The 13,732-nt window shown below is 49.5% G+C and overlaps 15 non-coding genes and 2 pseudogenes across 15 annotated transcripts; 16 read left to right on the top strand and 1 right to left on the bottom strand.

Annotated features, from left to right (window-relative positions):
* Positions 1–291: 291 nt before the first annotated feature.
* LOC148670715 (U1 spliceosomal RNA) lies at positions 292–456 on the bottom strand. The gene has a single exon (XR_015938650.1). It is a non-coding gene; the product is annotated as a U1 spliceosomal RNA (small nuclear RNA).
* Positions 457–3,573: 3,117 nt separating this feature from the next.
* Positions 3,574–3,692, top strand: LOC148670714 (5S ribosomal RNA; annotated as a pseudogene).
* Positions 3,693–4,229: 537 nt separating this feature from the next.
* On the top strand, positions 4,230–4,348 carry LOC148670713 (5S ribosomal RNA; annotated as a pseudogene).
* Positions 4,349–4,885: 537 nt separating this feature from the next.
* LOC148670712 (5S ribosomal RNA) lies at positions 4,886–5,004 on the top strand. Its single transcript, XR_015937842.1, has one exon. It is a non-coding gene; the product is annotated as a 5S ribosomal RNA (ribosomal RNA).
* Positions 5,005–5,540: 536 nt separating this feature from the next.
* On the top strand, positions 5,541–5,659 carry LOC148670711 (5S ribosomal RNA). Its single transcript, XR_015937841.1, has one exon. It is a non-coding gene; the product is annotated as a 5S ribosomal RNA (ribosomal RNA).
* A 537-nt stretch (positions 5,660–6,196) lies between these two features.
* LOC148670710 (5S ribosomal RNA) lies at positions 6,197–6,315 on the top strand. The gene has a single exon (XR_015937840.1). It is a non-coding gene; the product is annotated as a 5S ribosomal RNA (ribosomal RNA).
* Positions 6,316–6,852: 537 nt separating this feature from the next.
* LOC148670709 (5S ribosomal RNA) lies at positions 6,853–6,971 on the top strand. Its single transcript, XR_015937839.1, has one exon. It is a non-coding gene; the product is annotated as a 5S ribosomal RNA (ribosomal RNA).
* Positions 6,972–7,508: 537 nt separating this feature from the next.
* LOC148670708 (5S ribosomal RNA) lies at positions 7,509–7,627 on the top strand. Its single transcript, XR_015937838.1, has one exon. It is a non-coding gene; the product is annotated as a 5S ribosomal RNA (ribosomal RNA).
* Positions 7,628–8,164: 537 nt separating this feature from the next.
* Positions 8,165–8,283, top strand: LOC148670707 (5S ribosomal RNA). Its single transcript, XR_015937837.1, has one exon. It is a non-coding gene; the product is annotated as a 5S ribosomal RNA (ribosomal RNA).
* A 537-nt stretch (positions 8,284–8,820) lies between these two features.
* LOC148670706 (5S ribosomal RNA) lies at positions 8,821–8,939 on the top strand. The gene has a single exon (XR_015938531.1). It is a non-coding gene; the product is annotated as a 5S ribosomal RNA (ribosomal RNA).
* Positions 8,940–9,476: 537 nt separating this feature from the next.
* Positions 9,477–9,595, top strand: LOC148670705 (5S ribosomal RNA). The gene has a single exon (XR_015937836.1). It is a non-coding gene; the product is annotated as a 5S ribosomal RNA (ribosomal RNA).
* A 537-nt stretch (positions 9,596–10,132) lies between these two features.
* LOC148670704 (5S ribosomal RNA) lies at positions 10,133–10,251 on the top strand. Its single transcript, XR_015937835.1, has one exon. It is a non-coding gene; the product is annotated as a 5S ribosomal RNA (ribosomal RNA).
* A 537-nt stretch (positions 10,252–10,788) lies between these two features.
* LOC148670703 (5S ribosomal RNA) lies at positions 10,789–10,907 on the top strand. The gene has a single exon (XR_015937833.1). It is a non-coding gene; the product is annotated as a 5S ribosomal RNA (ribosomal RNA).
* A 535-nt stretch (positions 10,908–11,442) lies between these two features.
* LOC148670702 (5S ribosomal RNA) lies at positions 11,443–11,561 on the top strand. Its single transcript, XR_015937832.1, has one exon. It is a non-coding gene; the product is annotated as a 5S ribosomal RNA (ribosomal RNA).
* A 537-nt stretch (positions 11,562–12,098) lies between these two features.
* On the top strand, positions 12,099–12,217 carry LOC148670701 (5S ribosomal RNA). The gene has a single exon (XR_015937831.1). It is a non-coding gene; the product is annotated as a 5S ribosomal RNA (ribosomal RNA).
* Positions 12,218–12,752: 535 nt separating this feature from the next.
* Positions 12,753–12,871, top strand: LOC148670700 (5S ribosomal RNA). Its single transcript, XR_015937830.1, has one exon. It is a non-coding gene; the product is annotated as a 5S ribosomal RNA (ribosomal RNA).
* Positions 12,872–13,408: 537 nt separating this feature from the next.
* On the top strand, positions 13,409–13,527 carry LOC148670699 (5S ribosomal RNA). Its single transcript, XR_015938460.1, has one exon. It is a non-coding gene; the product is annotated as a 5S ribosomal RNA (ribosomal RNA).
* The last annotated feature ends 205 nt before the right edge of the window (positions 13,528–13,732 follow it).

Here is a 13,732-nt window from a genome sequence, read left to right as displayed (position 1 = left end):
AAAACGGGTGAAACTGTCTTGAGAATTAGCATACAGTACCGAGGCCCCCATGACCAAATAAAGGCTAACCTCGATAATCAGCCTAAATAATGCAGACAACAGCAAAACGACTGACTTTGAAAAGGGAATGAATGTCCGGAAGGAGTAGTGTAACCAGCTTGAAATGCTTCTCCGGACCTCTAACTAAAAGAAACTGGGAACCAGCAGTGGCATCGACTCCTTTCGAACTGGGATCCTATCGCAGCTCATGGTGTCCTAACTCTCCCGTATCTGATATTTGACCAAGCACATCAGGAGAGAGCGCGAACGGAGTCCCCCACTACCAGAAATTATGCAGTCGAGATTCCCACATTTGGGGAATTCGCAGGGGTCAGCACAGCCGGAGTGCAATGGCCGAGCCTCGCCCTGGGTGAATCGATTTTTTAAGAACTTTATTTTCTTTTCACAAAAAAATACAGGACATCACAAATTAGAAAGCTTTACATTAATATACATACTTAAAACAGTATATATAATCCCATCTCATTACATTTTGACACGGTACCAGTTATATAGCAACAATTTATTTTTTTCTGGTGCAAATCACATTCTTTACTTAAACATGATAATGTTTTTCACAGTTTCTTGAGATATTGACCTATGCTCTCAATTTCCCACAGATTTTCTGCTTCCTCCCTCCCTTCTCTCCACAGATCTCTGAGGTAATAGTTCTCTCGGGTGATGAACAGGGCCAGGCTACCTGCTGCCTTGACTGGGACCTCGATGCCTTTGAACAGCCCCATGTTCCTCACTCTCCACAGGGCGTCTTTCCCACTGTTCACCACGGCCCAGATCCTGTCAAACATGTCAGGAGGAAGTTTGACAGGAGAGATGCCGTTGTAGCGGCAATGCTTGTTAATAAGACAGAATTAGGCAGTGGTATTCTGTCCTAAATGAGGCCCCATCTCACCCTCCATCTTTGTGGTGCAGCCACAGAGAAAGTATTCATGCAGGTTGATTTAAGATGTTTTCTTTTGATAATGGACAGCTCCCAGATGGGGATGCACTTAGCTTAGCCTGGCTATCATGATCAATGGTCATCCATTGGTGCCTATCTGTCTAGGGAGTGCCGAATGGACATCTGGACTGCATTCCTAAGTGTCAAGAGTAAGTGACTCATATCTCACCTTGACCAACCAATCAGGGACTGGCAGGGCGTGGTAATACCACGTGGGTCTCTAATGCCCGCCAAACTCTCAACCAATCAGCACACATCTATGTCTTGGTCAAAAAGGGAGCGCAAGCTCAGATCGGGGCTCTCCTTGGCCATTTTCGCGCATCCTCAGAGACAATCACGTGACAACTGCTGTTGTCTGCAAAGGGACTTGGACTTTGTTCTAAGCGCGAGGCCGAGGATCCCATACGTACTCAGAATTCTACCAACGTGAATGATCCGCTTGATCAACGGCAGCCTACAGTTGGACCCTCATCGACAACCTGAATAGCTTATTCAGAAGCAGCGCTGGACCAGGAACGAACCAGCTTCTTCCCAGGCAAAAGAGTGACTTGGTGTTCGTGCCGGGAGATTCCAAATCCATACACAGTGGATAAGTAAACCCCATGTTCTACATTGTGTCTCGAGAATTCAATTGTACCTCAACACAAGTTGTTATCAATTTAATTCATGAGTAATGTATTTACTTCCGAGTTTAGAGTAACAGTGGGTAATAACACTGATTAGCGATTTGGTAACCGAACGATATATATTGACATATATTCTCTGTTGTGTATCTCTTTGTGTTGGCATCTCTTCGAGATTATATACCTTGTATATTGATAACCCTCACAGTAAGGTCTGCCGCTCGTATCCAGGCAGACTAGTATATGTTTGGTGCACAATTTATATGAATAAATGTATCTCGTGTATTGAACCCGTGTGTGTGCGTTGTTAGTTGTTCTGACGATTGATTTTCTAAAAGCCACAACGAACAACCTCGTGATTACTGCTACAATTAATAATTGTCTCAGTAAACCCATCAAACCTCTACAACCACGATACACCACCATAAACTATATTAATTTAGGAACATAAACATATAGTGTAAACTGTATATGGCTGGTATTGGTAGTTTAAAGAAAAAATACACACCAGTATTCCACTTTCTTCCTAAACATTTTAAGCATCAAAGTCTTACATGTAGTAAGATTTTACCAGGTTTCGGAAACGTTTTTACATGCTCCTTCTGACCATCTTAACTTTATATACTTTGTGAAAAGTCATAAGATATTCACATTTTCTGTGAATGTGCTCGTTATCGGAGTAAACAAAAGCATACTTTTAGAATTTGATTAATAGGGAATATAATATGGAATCACGTACCTAAAGAAATTAATAACGATATAATTATTTTTATGTACTGTAGCTCAAATAGTAGTATAATACACTTTCTATGGATACATGTGCTTCTACGCAATGCAGAAGCACATCCACAAGTAACATTACCTAGCTAAGAGAGGACATTGGCTAGCCATTATGATAAATACAGTGGAAAAAAGCAATTGGGAAAATAAGACCTGCTGATCTGTTATACATACCAGGAAGAGAACAGAATATGATTTTTTTTCTGTTCGAAACGTGTGTTGTCTTTATGAAATTCATGTATTTTAAACGTTTAATTAAGAAGAAAAAAACTTACAGAAAGATACTAAGCTGATCACGAGATAGAAAGATCACCCGTTTTTCACGCATAAAAAGTGGCTATTAACTGGGTGAACTGTTATTAACTGGAGTCAACTGGGTGAAAACACATAATATGAACATGAAACAAAACAAAAAATAAAAATAAGATACAATCTACAGACATTAAAACCGGTGTCATGGAAATATAACTATCAAGGAAGCCACAAGAGAGAGTTCTCACCTGAGTAAGGTCTTTATTTCAATATTGGGAGCAACCAGAGACTCAATTTGTTACAAGCAGTACAGGGTTTTCATAAGACGTTGCGCTGTAAAAAAGCTCAGCGCTTTGTCCATTCTAAAACTTCCACTTTCCCTAAGAGAAAACAGATTACATCCAAAAGTGAAAGAAGAAGCACTAGATATGTTATTCAAAGCTTATCAGTTACTTTCAGCTAATTCTAACGACCCAGACAGCATATATTGTTTTGGTACATTTACATCAATTACATCCTTGAAATATATTATCTAAAAGCCCCAATATATTTCTTTGCAAAGCTCTCTACATTTTAAGAATCAATTTACTTATTAGATTTCCACTTAAAGACTTGTTCGGCTGGCGTTCGGAGAGTCGCGTTTTTCAGAATTGTATTGAGATCGTTTTCCACAGAGCTCAGATGTCAAAGCACAGCAGCAGCTCTCCACAGCGATCCTCTATAGCGCCCTTTCTCCCGCAGCTCCGTCCTCATTGGAAGGAAGCAAGAGTGAAAGGCTGAAGTGAAATAGAGCGGGGACGAAGGCAGTGAAGAGAGAGAACGTGGGAAGAAGAGAAAAACGCAAGGGAAAAAAAGCAGCGTCGTAAAAGAGGTGACGGAGCTGTCCTCTCAATAAGAAGGGTGCCAGCGAGCCTTGCTCTCGTTTACGGCCACACCCCCTTGAGCACGCCTGATCTCGTCTGATCTTGGAAGCTAAACAGGGATGGGCCTGGTTAGTACTTGGATGGGAGACCGCCTGGGAATACCAGGTGCTGTAAGCTTTTAAGCGCAGGAGGCGCCCTATCCCCGCTCGCTCGCTCATTCCCCTGTTCACACGTGCAGTGCGGCTTGTCCGTCTGTTTATTTGTCAGCTTTGGCGAGACACGGGTGCTTGTGTATTAGCGTGAGCGTTTTTTATTCTGATCATGAACAGTTTAACAAGTCCGCAAAGGATCGAGGAAAGGTTTATCGCCAGCTGAAAAGAGACACAGCACTTCGGCTGTGGAGACTTGTTCGGCTGGCGTTCGGAGAGTCGCGTTTTTCAGAATTGTATTGAGATCGTTTTCCACAGAGCTCAGATGTCAAAGCACAGCAGCAGCTCTCCACAGCGATCCTCTATAGCGCCCTTTCTCCCGCAGCTCCGTCCTCATTGGAAGGAAGCAAGAGTGAAAGGCTGAAGTGAAATAGAGCGGGGACGAAGGCAGTGAAGAGAGAGAACGTGGGAAGAAGAGAAAAACGCAAGGGAAAAAAAGCAGCGTCGTAAAAGAGGTGACGGAGCTGTCCTCTCAATAAGAAGGGTGCCAGAGAGCCGTACATTCGCTTACGGCCACACCCCCTTGAGCACGCCTGATCTCGTCTGATCTCGGAAGCTGACCAGGGATGGGCCTGGTTAGTAGTTGGATGGGAGACCACCTGGGAATACCAGGTGCTGTAAGCTTTTAAGCGCAGGAGGCGCCCTATCGCCGATCGCTCGCTCATTCCCCTGTTCACACGTGCAGTGCGGCTTGTCCGTCTGTTTATTTGTCAGCTTTGGCGAGACACGGGTGCTTGTGTATTAGCGTGAGCGTTTTTTATTCTGATCAGGAACAGTTTAACAAGTCCGCAAAGGATCGAGGAAAGGTTTATCGCCAGCTGAAAAGAGACACAGCGCTTCGGCTGTGGAGACTTGTTCGGCTGGCGTTCGGAGAGTCGCGTTTTTCAGAATTGTATTGAGATCGTTTTCCACAGAGCTCAGATGTCAAAGCACAGCAGCAGCTCTCCACAGCGATCCTCTATAGCGCCCTTTCTCCCGCAGCTCCGTCCTCATTGGAAGGAAGCAAGAGTGAAAGGCTGAAGTGAAATAGAGCGGGGACGAAGGCAGTGAAGAGAGAGAACGTGGGAAGAAGAGAAAAACGCAAGGGAAAAAAAGCAGCGTCGTAAAAGAGGTGACGGAGCTGTCCTCTCAATAAGAAGGGTGCCAGCGAGCCTTGCTCTCGCTTACGGCCACACCCCCTTGAGCACGCCTGATCTCGTCTGATCTCGGAAGCTAAACAGGGATGGGCCTGGTTAGTACTTGGATGGGAGACCGCCTGGGAATACCAGGTGCTGTAAGCTTTTAAGCGCAGGAGGCGCCCTATCCCCGCTCGCTCGCTCATTCCCCTGTTCACACGTGCAGTGCGGCTTGTCCGTCTGTTTATTTGTCAGCTTTGGCGAGACACGGGTGCTTGTGTATTAGCGTGAGCGTTTTTTATTCTGATCAGGAACAGTTTAACAAGTCCGCAAAGGATCGAGGAAAGGTTTATCGCCAGCTGAAAAGAGACACAGCGCTTCGCCTGTGGAGACTTGTTCGGCTGGCGTTCGGAGAGTCGCGTTTTTCAGAATTGTATTGAGATCGTTTTCCACAGAGCTCAGATGTCAAAGCACAGCAGCAGCTCTCCACAGCGATCCTCTATAGCGCCCTTTCTCCCGCAGCTCCGTCCTCATTGGAAGGAAGCAAGAGTGAAAGGCTGAAGTGAAATAGAGCGGGGACGAAGGCAGTGAAGAGAGAGAACGTGGGAAGAAGAGAAAAACGCAAGGGAAAAAAGCAGCGTCGTAAAAGAGGTGACGGAGCTGTCCTCTCAATAAGAAGGGTGCCAGCGAGCTTTGCTCTTGCTTACGGCCACACCCCCTTGAGCACGCCTGATCTCGTCTGATCTCGGAAGCTAAACAGGGATGGGCCTGGTTAGTACTTGGATGGGAGACCGCCTGGGAATACCAGGTGCTGTAAGCTTTTAAGCGCAGGAGGCGCCCTATCCCCGCTCGCTCGCTCATTCCCCTGTTCACACGTGCAGTGCGGCTTGTCCGTCTGTTTATTTGTCAGCTTTGGCGAGACACGGGTGCTTGTGTATTAGCGTGAGCGTTTTTTATTCTGATCAGGAACAGTTTTACAAGTCCACAAAGGATCGAGGAAAGGTTTATCGCCAGCTGAAAAGAGACACAGCGCTTCGGCTGTGGAGACTTGTTCGGCTGGCGTTCGGAGAGTCGCGTTTTTCAGAATTGTATTGAGATCGTTTTCAACAGAGCTCAGATGTCAAAGCACAGCAGCAGCTCTCCACAGCGATCCTCTATAGCGCCCTTTCTCCCGCAGCTCCGTCCTCATTGGAAGGAAGCAAGAGTGAAAGGCTGAAGTGAAATAGAGCGGGGACGAAGGCAGTGAAGAGAGAGAACGTGGGAAGAAGAGAAAAACGCAAGGGAAAAAGAGCAGCGTCGTAAAAGAGGTGACGGAGCTGTCCTCTCAATAAGAAGGGTGCCAGCGAGCCTTGCTGTCGCTTACGGCCACACCCCCTTGAGCACGCCTGATCTCGTCTGATCTCGGAAGCTAAACAGGGATGGGCCTGGTTAGTACTTGGATGGGAGACCGCCTGGGAATACCAGGTGCTGTAAGCTTTTAAGCGCAGGAGGCGCACTATCCCCGCTCGCTCGCTCATTCCCCTGTTCACACGTGCAGTGCGGCTTGTCCGTCTGTTTATTTGTCAGCTTTGGCGAGACACGGGTGCTTGTGTATTAGCGTGAGCGTTTTTTATTCTGATCAGGAACAGTTTTACAAGTCCGCAAAGGATCGAGGAAAGGTTTATCGCCAGCTGAAAAGAGACACAGCGCTTCGGCTGTGGAGACTTGTTCGGCTGGCGTTCGGAGAGTCGCGTTTTTCAGAATTGTATTGAGATCGTTTTCCACAGAGCTCAGATGTCAAAGCACAGCAGCAGCTCTCCACAGCGATCCTCTATAGCGCCCTTTCTCCCGCAGCTCCGTCCTCATTGGAAGGAAGCAAGAGTGAAAGGCTGAAGTGAAATAGAGCGGGGACGAAGGCAGTGAAGAGAGAGAACGTGGGAAGAAGAGAAAAACGCAAGGGAAAAAAAGCAGCGTCGTAAAAGAGGTGACGGAGCTGTCCTCTCAATAAGAAGGGTGCCAGAGAGCCGTACATTCGCTTACGGCCACACCCCCTTGAGCACGCCTGATCTCGTCTGATCTCGGAAGCTAAACAGGGATGGGCCTGGTTAGTACTTGGATGGGAGACCGCCTGGGAATACCAGGTGCTGTAAGCTTTTAAGCGCAGGAGGCGCCCTATCCCCGCTCGCTCGCTCATTCCCCTGTTCACACGTGCAGTGCGGCTTGTCCGTCTGTTTATTTGTCAGCTTTGGCGAGACACGGGTGCTTGTGTATTAGCGTGAGCGTTTTTTATTCTGATCATGAACAGTTTAACAAGTCCGCAAAGGATCGAGGAAAGGTTTATCGCCAGCTGAAAAGAGACACAGCGCTTCGGCTGTGGAGACTTGTTCGGCTGGCGTTCGGAGAGTCGCGTTTTTCAGAATTGTATTGAGATCGTTTTCCACAGAGCTCAGATGTCAAAGCACAGCAGCAGCTCTCCACAGCGATCCTCTATAGCGCCCTTTCTCCCGCAGCTCCGTCCTCATTGGAAGGAAGCAAGAGTGAAAGGCTGAAGTGAAATAGAGCGGGGACCAAGGCAGTGAAGAGAGAGAACGTGGGAAGAAGAGAAAAACGCAAGGGAAAAAAAGCAGCGTCGTAAAAGAGGTGACGGAGCTGTCCTCTCAATAAGAAGGGTGCCAGCGAGCCTTGCTCTCGCTTACGGCCACACCCCCTTGAGCACGCCTGATCTCGTCTGATCTCGGAAGCTAAACAGGGATGGGCCTGGTTAGTACTTGGATGGGAGACCGCCTGGGAATACCAGGTGCTGTAAGCTTTTAAGCGCAGGAGGCGCCCTATCCCCGCTCGCTCGCTCATTCCCCTGTTCACACGTGCAGTGCGGCTTGTCCGTCTGTTTATTTGTCAGCTTTGGCGAGACACGGGTGCTTGTGTATTAGCGTGAGCGTTTTTTATTCTGATCAGGAACAGTTTTACAAGTCCGCAAAGGATCGAGGAAAGGTTTATCGCCAGCTGAAAAGAGACACAGCGCTTCGGCTGTGGAGACTTGTTCGGCTGGCGTTCGGAGAGTAGCGTTTTTCAGAATTGTATTGAGATCGATTTCCACAGAGCTCAGATGTCAAAGCACAGCAGCAGCTCTCCACAGCGATCCTCTATAGCGCCCTTTCTCCCGCAGCTCCGTCCTCATTGGAAGGAAGCAAGAGTGAAAGGCTGAAGTGAAATAGAGCGGGGACGAAGGCAGTGAAGAGAGAGAACGTGGGAAGAAGAGAAAAACGCAAGGGAAAAAAAGCAGCGTCGTAAAAGAGGTGACGGAGCTGTTCTCTCAATAAGAAGGGTGCCAGCGAGCCTTGCTCTTGCTTACGGCCACACCCCCTTGAGCACGCCTGATCTCGTCTGATCTCGGAAGCTAAACAGGGATGGGCCTGGTTAGTACTTGGATGGGAGACCGCCTGGGAATACCAGGTGCTGTAAGCTTTTAAGCGCAGGAGGCGCCCTATCCACGCTCGCTCGCTCATTCCCCTGTTCACACGTGCAGTGCGGCTTGTCCGTCTGTTTATTTGTCAGCTTTGGCGAGACACGGGTGCTTGTGTATTAGCGTGAGCGTTTTTTATTCTGATCAGGAACAGTTTTACAAGTCCGCAAAGGATCGAGGAAAGGTTTATCGCCAGCTGAAAAGAGACACAGCGCTTCGGCTGTGGAGACTTGTTCGGCTGGCGTTCGGAGAGTCGCGTTTTTCAGAATTGTATTGAGATCGATTTCCACAGAGCTCAGATGTCAAAGCACAGCAGCAGCTCTCCACAGCGATCCTCTATAGCGCCCTTTCTCCCGCAGCTCCGTCCTCATTGGAAGGAAGCAAGAGTGAAAGGCTGAAGTGAAATAGAGCGGGGACGAAGGCAGTGAAGAGAGAGAACGTGGGAAGAAGAGAAAAACGCAAGGGAAGAAAAGCAGCGTCGTAAAAGAGGTGACGGAGCTGTCCTCTCAATAAGAAGGGTGCCAGCGAGCCTTGCTCTCGCTTACGGCCACACCCCCTTGAGCATGCCTGATCTCGTCTGATCTCGGAAGCTAAACAGGGATGGGCCTGGTTAGTACTTGGATGGGAGACCGCCTGGGAATACCAGGTGCTGTAAGCTTTTAAGCGCAGGAGGCGCCCTATCCCCGCTCGCTCGCTCATTCCCCTGTTCACACGTGCAGTGCGGCTTGTCCGTCTGTTTATTTGTCAGCTTTGGCGAGACACGGGTGCTTGTATATTAGCGTGAGCGTTTTTTATTCTGATCATGAACAGTTTAACAAGTCCGCAAAGGATCGAGGAAAGGTTTATCGCCAGCTGAAAAGAGACACAGCGCTTCGGCTGTGGAGACTTGTTCGGCTGGCGTTCGGAGAGTCGCGTTTTTCAGAATTGTATTGAGATCGTTTTCCACAGAGCTCAGATGTCAAAGCACAGCAGAAGCTCTCCACAGCGATCCTCTATAGCGCCCTTTCTCCCGCAGCTCCGTCCTCATTGGAAGGAAGCAAGAGTGAAAGGCTGAAGTGAAATAGAGCGGGGACCAAGGCAGTGAAGAGAGAGAACGTGGGAAGAAGAGAAAAACGCAAGGGAAAAAAAGCAGCGTCGTAAAAGAGGTGACGGAGCTGTCCTCTCAATAAGAAGGGTGCCAGCGAGCCTTGCTCTCGCTTACGGCCACACCCCCTTGAGCACGCCTGATCTCGTCTGATCTCGGAAGCTAAACAGGGATGGGCCTGGTTAGTACTTGGATGGGAGACCGCCTGGGAATACCAGGTGCTGTAAGCTTTTAAGCGCAGGAGGCGCCCTATCCCCGCTCGCTCGCTCATTCCCCTGTTCACACGTGCAGTGCGGCTTGTCCGTCTGTTTATTTGTCAGCTTTGGCGAGACACGGGTGCTTGTGTATTAGCGTGAGCGTTTTTTATTCTGATCAGGAACAGTTTTACAAGTCCGCAAAGGATCGAGGAAAGGTTTATCGCCAGCTGAAAAGAGACACAGCGCTTCGGCTGTGGAGACTTGTTCGGCTGGCGTTCGGAGAGTCGCGTTTTTCAGAATTGTATTGAGATCGATTTCCACAGAGCTCAGATGTCAAAGCACAGCAGCAGCTCTCCACAGCGATCCTCTATAGCGCCCTTTCTCCCGCAGCTCCGTCCTCACTGGAAGGAAGCAAGAGTGAAAGGCTGAAGTGAAATAGTGCGGGGACGAAGGCAGTGAAGAGAGAGAACGTGGGAAGAAGAGAAAAACGCAAGGGAAAAAAAGCAGCGTCGTAAAAGAGGTGACGGAGCTGTTCTCTCAATAAGAAGGGTGCCAGCGAGCCTTGCTCTTGCTTACGGCCACACCCCCTTGAGCACGCCTGATCTCGTCTGATCTCGGAAGCTAAACAGGGATGGGCCTGGTTAGTACTTGGATGGGAGACCGCCTGGGAATACCAGGTGCTGTAAGCTTTTAAGCGCAGGAGGCGCCCTATCCCCGCTCGCTCGCTCATTCCCCTGTTCACACGTGCAGTGCGGCTTGTCCGTCTGTTTATTTGTCAGCTTTGGCGAGACACGGGTGCTTGTGTATTAGCGTGAGCGTTTTTTATTCTGATCATGAACAGTTTAACAAGTCCGCAAAGGATCGAGGAAAGGTTTATCGCCAGCTGAAAAGAGACACAGCGCTTCGGCTGTGGAGACTTGTTCGGCTGGCGTTCGGAGAGTCGCGTTTTTCAGAATTGTATTGAGATCGTTTTCCACAGAGCTCAGATGTCAAAGCACAGCAGCAGCTCTCCACAGCGATCCTCTATAGCGCCCTTTCTCCCGCAGCTCCGTCCTCATTGGAAGGAAGCAAGAGTGAAAGGCTGAAGTGAAATAGAGCGGGGACGAAGGCAGTGAAGAGAGAGAACGTGGGAAGAAGAGAAAAACGCAAGGGAAAAAAAGCAGCGTCGTAAAAGAGGTGACGGAGCTGTCCTCTCAATAAGAAGGGTGCCAGCGAGCCTTGCTCTCGCTTACGGCCACACCCCCTTGAGCACGCCTGATCTCGTCTGATCTCGGAAGCTAAACAGGGATGGGCCTGGTTAGTACTTGGATGGGAGACCGCCTGGGAATACCAGGTGCTGTAAGCTTTTAAGCGCAGGAGGCGCCCTATCCCCGCTCGCTGGCTCATTCCCCTGTTCACACGTGCAGTGCGGCTTGTCCGTCTGTTTATTTGTCAGCTTTGGCGAGACACGGGTGCTTGAGTATTAGCGTGAGCGTTTTTTATTCTGATCAGGAACAGTTTTACAAGTCCGCAAAGGATCGAGGAAAGGTTTATCGCCAGCTGAAAGAGACACAGCGCTTCGGCTGTGGAGACTTGTTCGGCTGGCGTTCGGAGAGTCGCGTTTTTCAGAATTGTATTGAGATCGTTTTCCACAGAGCTCAGATGTCAAAGCACAGCAGCAGCTCTCCACAGCGATCCTCTATAGCGCCCTTTCTCCCGCAGCTCCGTCCTCATTGGAAGGAAGCAAGAGTGAAAGGCTGAAGTGAAATAGAGCGGGGACGAAGGCAGTGAAGAGAGAGAACGTGGAAAGAAGAGAAAAACGCAAGGGAAAAAAGCAGCGTCGTAAAAGAGGTGACGGAGCTGTCCTCTCAATAAGAAGGGTGCCAGCGAGCCTTGCTCTTGCTTACGGCCACACCCCCTTGAGCACGCCTGATCTCGTCTGATCTCGGAAGCTAAACAGGGATGGGCCTGGTTAGTACTTGGATGGGAGACCGCCTGGGAATACCAGGTGCTGTAAGCTTTTAAGCGCAGAAGGCGCCCTATCCCCGCTCGCTCGCTCATTCCCCTGTTCACACGTGCAGTGCGGCTTGTCCGTCTGTTTATTTGTCAGCTTTGGCGAGACACGGGTGCTTGTGTATTAGCGTGAGCGTTTTTTATTCTGATCATGAACAGTTTAACAAGTCCGCAAAGGATCGAGGAAAGGTTTATCGCCAGCTGAAAAGAGACACAGCGCTTCGGCTGTGGAGACTTGTTCGGCTGGCGTTCGGAGAGTCGCGTTTTTCAGAATTGTATTGAGATCGTTTTCCACAGAGCTCAGATGTCAAAGCACAGCAGCAGCTCTCCACAGCGATCCTCTATAGCGCCCTTTCTCCCGCAGCTCCGTCCTCATTGGAAGGAAGCAAGAGTGAAAGGCTGAAGTGAAATAGAGCGGGGACGAAGGCAGTGAAGAGAGAGAACGTGGGAAGAAGAGAAAAACGCAAGGGAAAAAAAGCAGCGTCGTAAAAGAGGTGACGGAGCTGTCCTCTCAATAAGAAGGGTGCCAGCGAGCCTTGCTCTCGCTTACGGCCACACCCCCTTGAGCACGCCTGATCTCGTCTGATCTCGGAAGCTAAACAGGGATGGGCCTGGTTAGTACTTGGATGGGAGACCGCCTGGGAATACCAGGTGCTGTAAGCTTTTAAGCGCAGGAGGCGCCCTATCCCCGCTCGCTGGCTCATTCCCCTGTTCACACGTGCAGTGCGGCTTGTCCGTCTGTTTATTTGTCAGCTTTGGCGAGACACGGGTGCTTGAGTATTAGCGTGAGCGTTTTTTATTCTGATCAGGAACAGTTTTACAAGTCCGCAAAGGATCGAGGAAAGGTTTATCGCCAGCTGAAAGAGACACAGCGCTTCGGCTGTGGAGACTTGTTCGGCTGGCGTTCGGAGAGTCGCGTTTTTCAGAATTGTATTGAGATCGTTTTCCACAGAGCTCAGATGTCAAAGCACAGCAGCAGCTCTCCACAGCGATCCTCTATAGCGCCCTTTCTCCCGCAGCTCCGTCCTCATTGGAAGGAAGCAAGAGTGAAAGGCTGAAGTGAAATAGAGCGGGGACGAAGGCAGTGAAGAGAGAGAACGTGGAAAGAAGAGAAAAACGCAAGGGAAAAAAGCAGCGTCGTAAAAGAGGTGACGGAGCTGTCCTCTCAATAAGAAGGGTGCCAGCGAGCCTTGCTCTCGCTTACGGCCACACCCCCTTGAGCACGCCTGATCTCGTCTGATCTCGGAAGCTAAACAGGGATGGGCCTGGTTAGTACTTGGATGGGAGACCGCCTGGGAATACCAGGTGCTGTAAGCTTTTAAGCGCAGGAGGCGCCCTATCCCCGCTCGCTCGCTCATTCCCCTGTTCACACGTGCAGTGCGGCTTGTCCGTCTGTTTATTTGTCAGCTTTGGCGAGACACGGGTGCTTGTGTATTAGCGTGAGCGTTTTTTATTCTGATCAGGAACAGTTTTACAAGTCCGCAATGGATCGAGGAAAGGTTTATCGCCAGCTGAAAAGAGACACAGCGCTTCGGCTGTGGAGACTTGTTCGGCTGGCGTTCGGAGAGTCGCGTTTTTCAGAATTGTATTGAGATCGTTTTCCACAGAGCTCAGATGTCAAAGCACAGCAGCAGCTCTCCACAGCGATCCTCTATAGCGCCCTTTCTCCCGCAGCTCCGTCCTCATTGGAAGGAAGCAAGAGTGAAAGGCTGAAGTGAAATAGAGCGGGGACGAAGGCAGTGAAGAGAGAGAACGTGGGAAGAAGAGAAAAACGCAAGGGAAAAAAAGCAGCGTTGTAAAAGAGGTGACGGAGCTGTCCTCTCAATAAGAAGGGTGCCAGCGAGCCTTGCTCTTGCTTGCGGCCACACCCCCTTGAGCACGCCTGATCTCGTCTGATCTCGGAAGCTAAACAGGGATGGGCCTGGTTAGTACTTGGATGGGAGACCGCCTGGGAATACCAGGTGCTGTAAGCTTTTAAGCGCAGGAGGCGCCCTATCCCCGCTCGCTGGCTCATTCCCCTGTTCTCACGTGCAGTGCGGCTTGTCCGTCTGTTTATTTGTCAGCTTTGGCGAGACACGGGTGCTTGTGTATTAGCGTGAGCGTTTTTTATTCTGATCAGGAACAGTTTAACAAGTCTGCAAAGGATCGAGGAAAGGTTTATCGCCAGCTGAAAAGAGA

This window comes from Lepisosteus platostomus, chromosome 5, assembly GCF_059453375.1.
Source record: "Lepisosteus platostomus isolate fLepPlt1 chromosome 5, fLepPlt1.hap1, whole genome shotgun sequence".
NCBI lineage: Eukaryota > Metazoa > Chordata > Actinopteri > Semionotiformes > Lepisosteidae > Lepisosteus > Lepisosteus platostomus.
The sequence above is the reverse complement of the archived record's forward strand: the minus strand, read 5'-3'. Positions and strand labels throughout refer to the sequence as shown.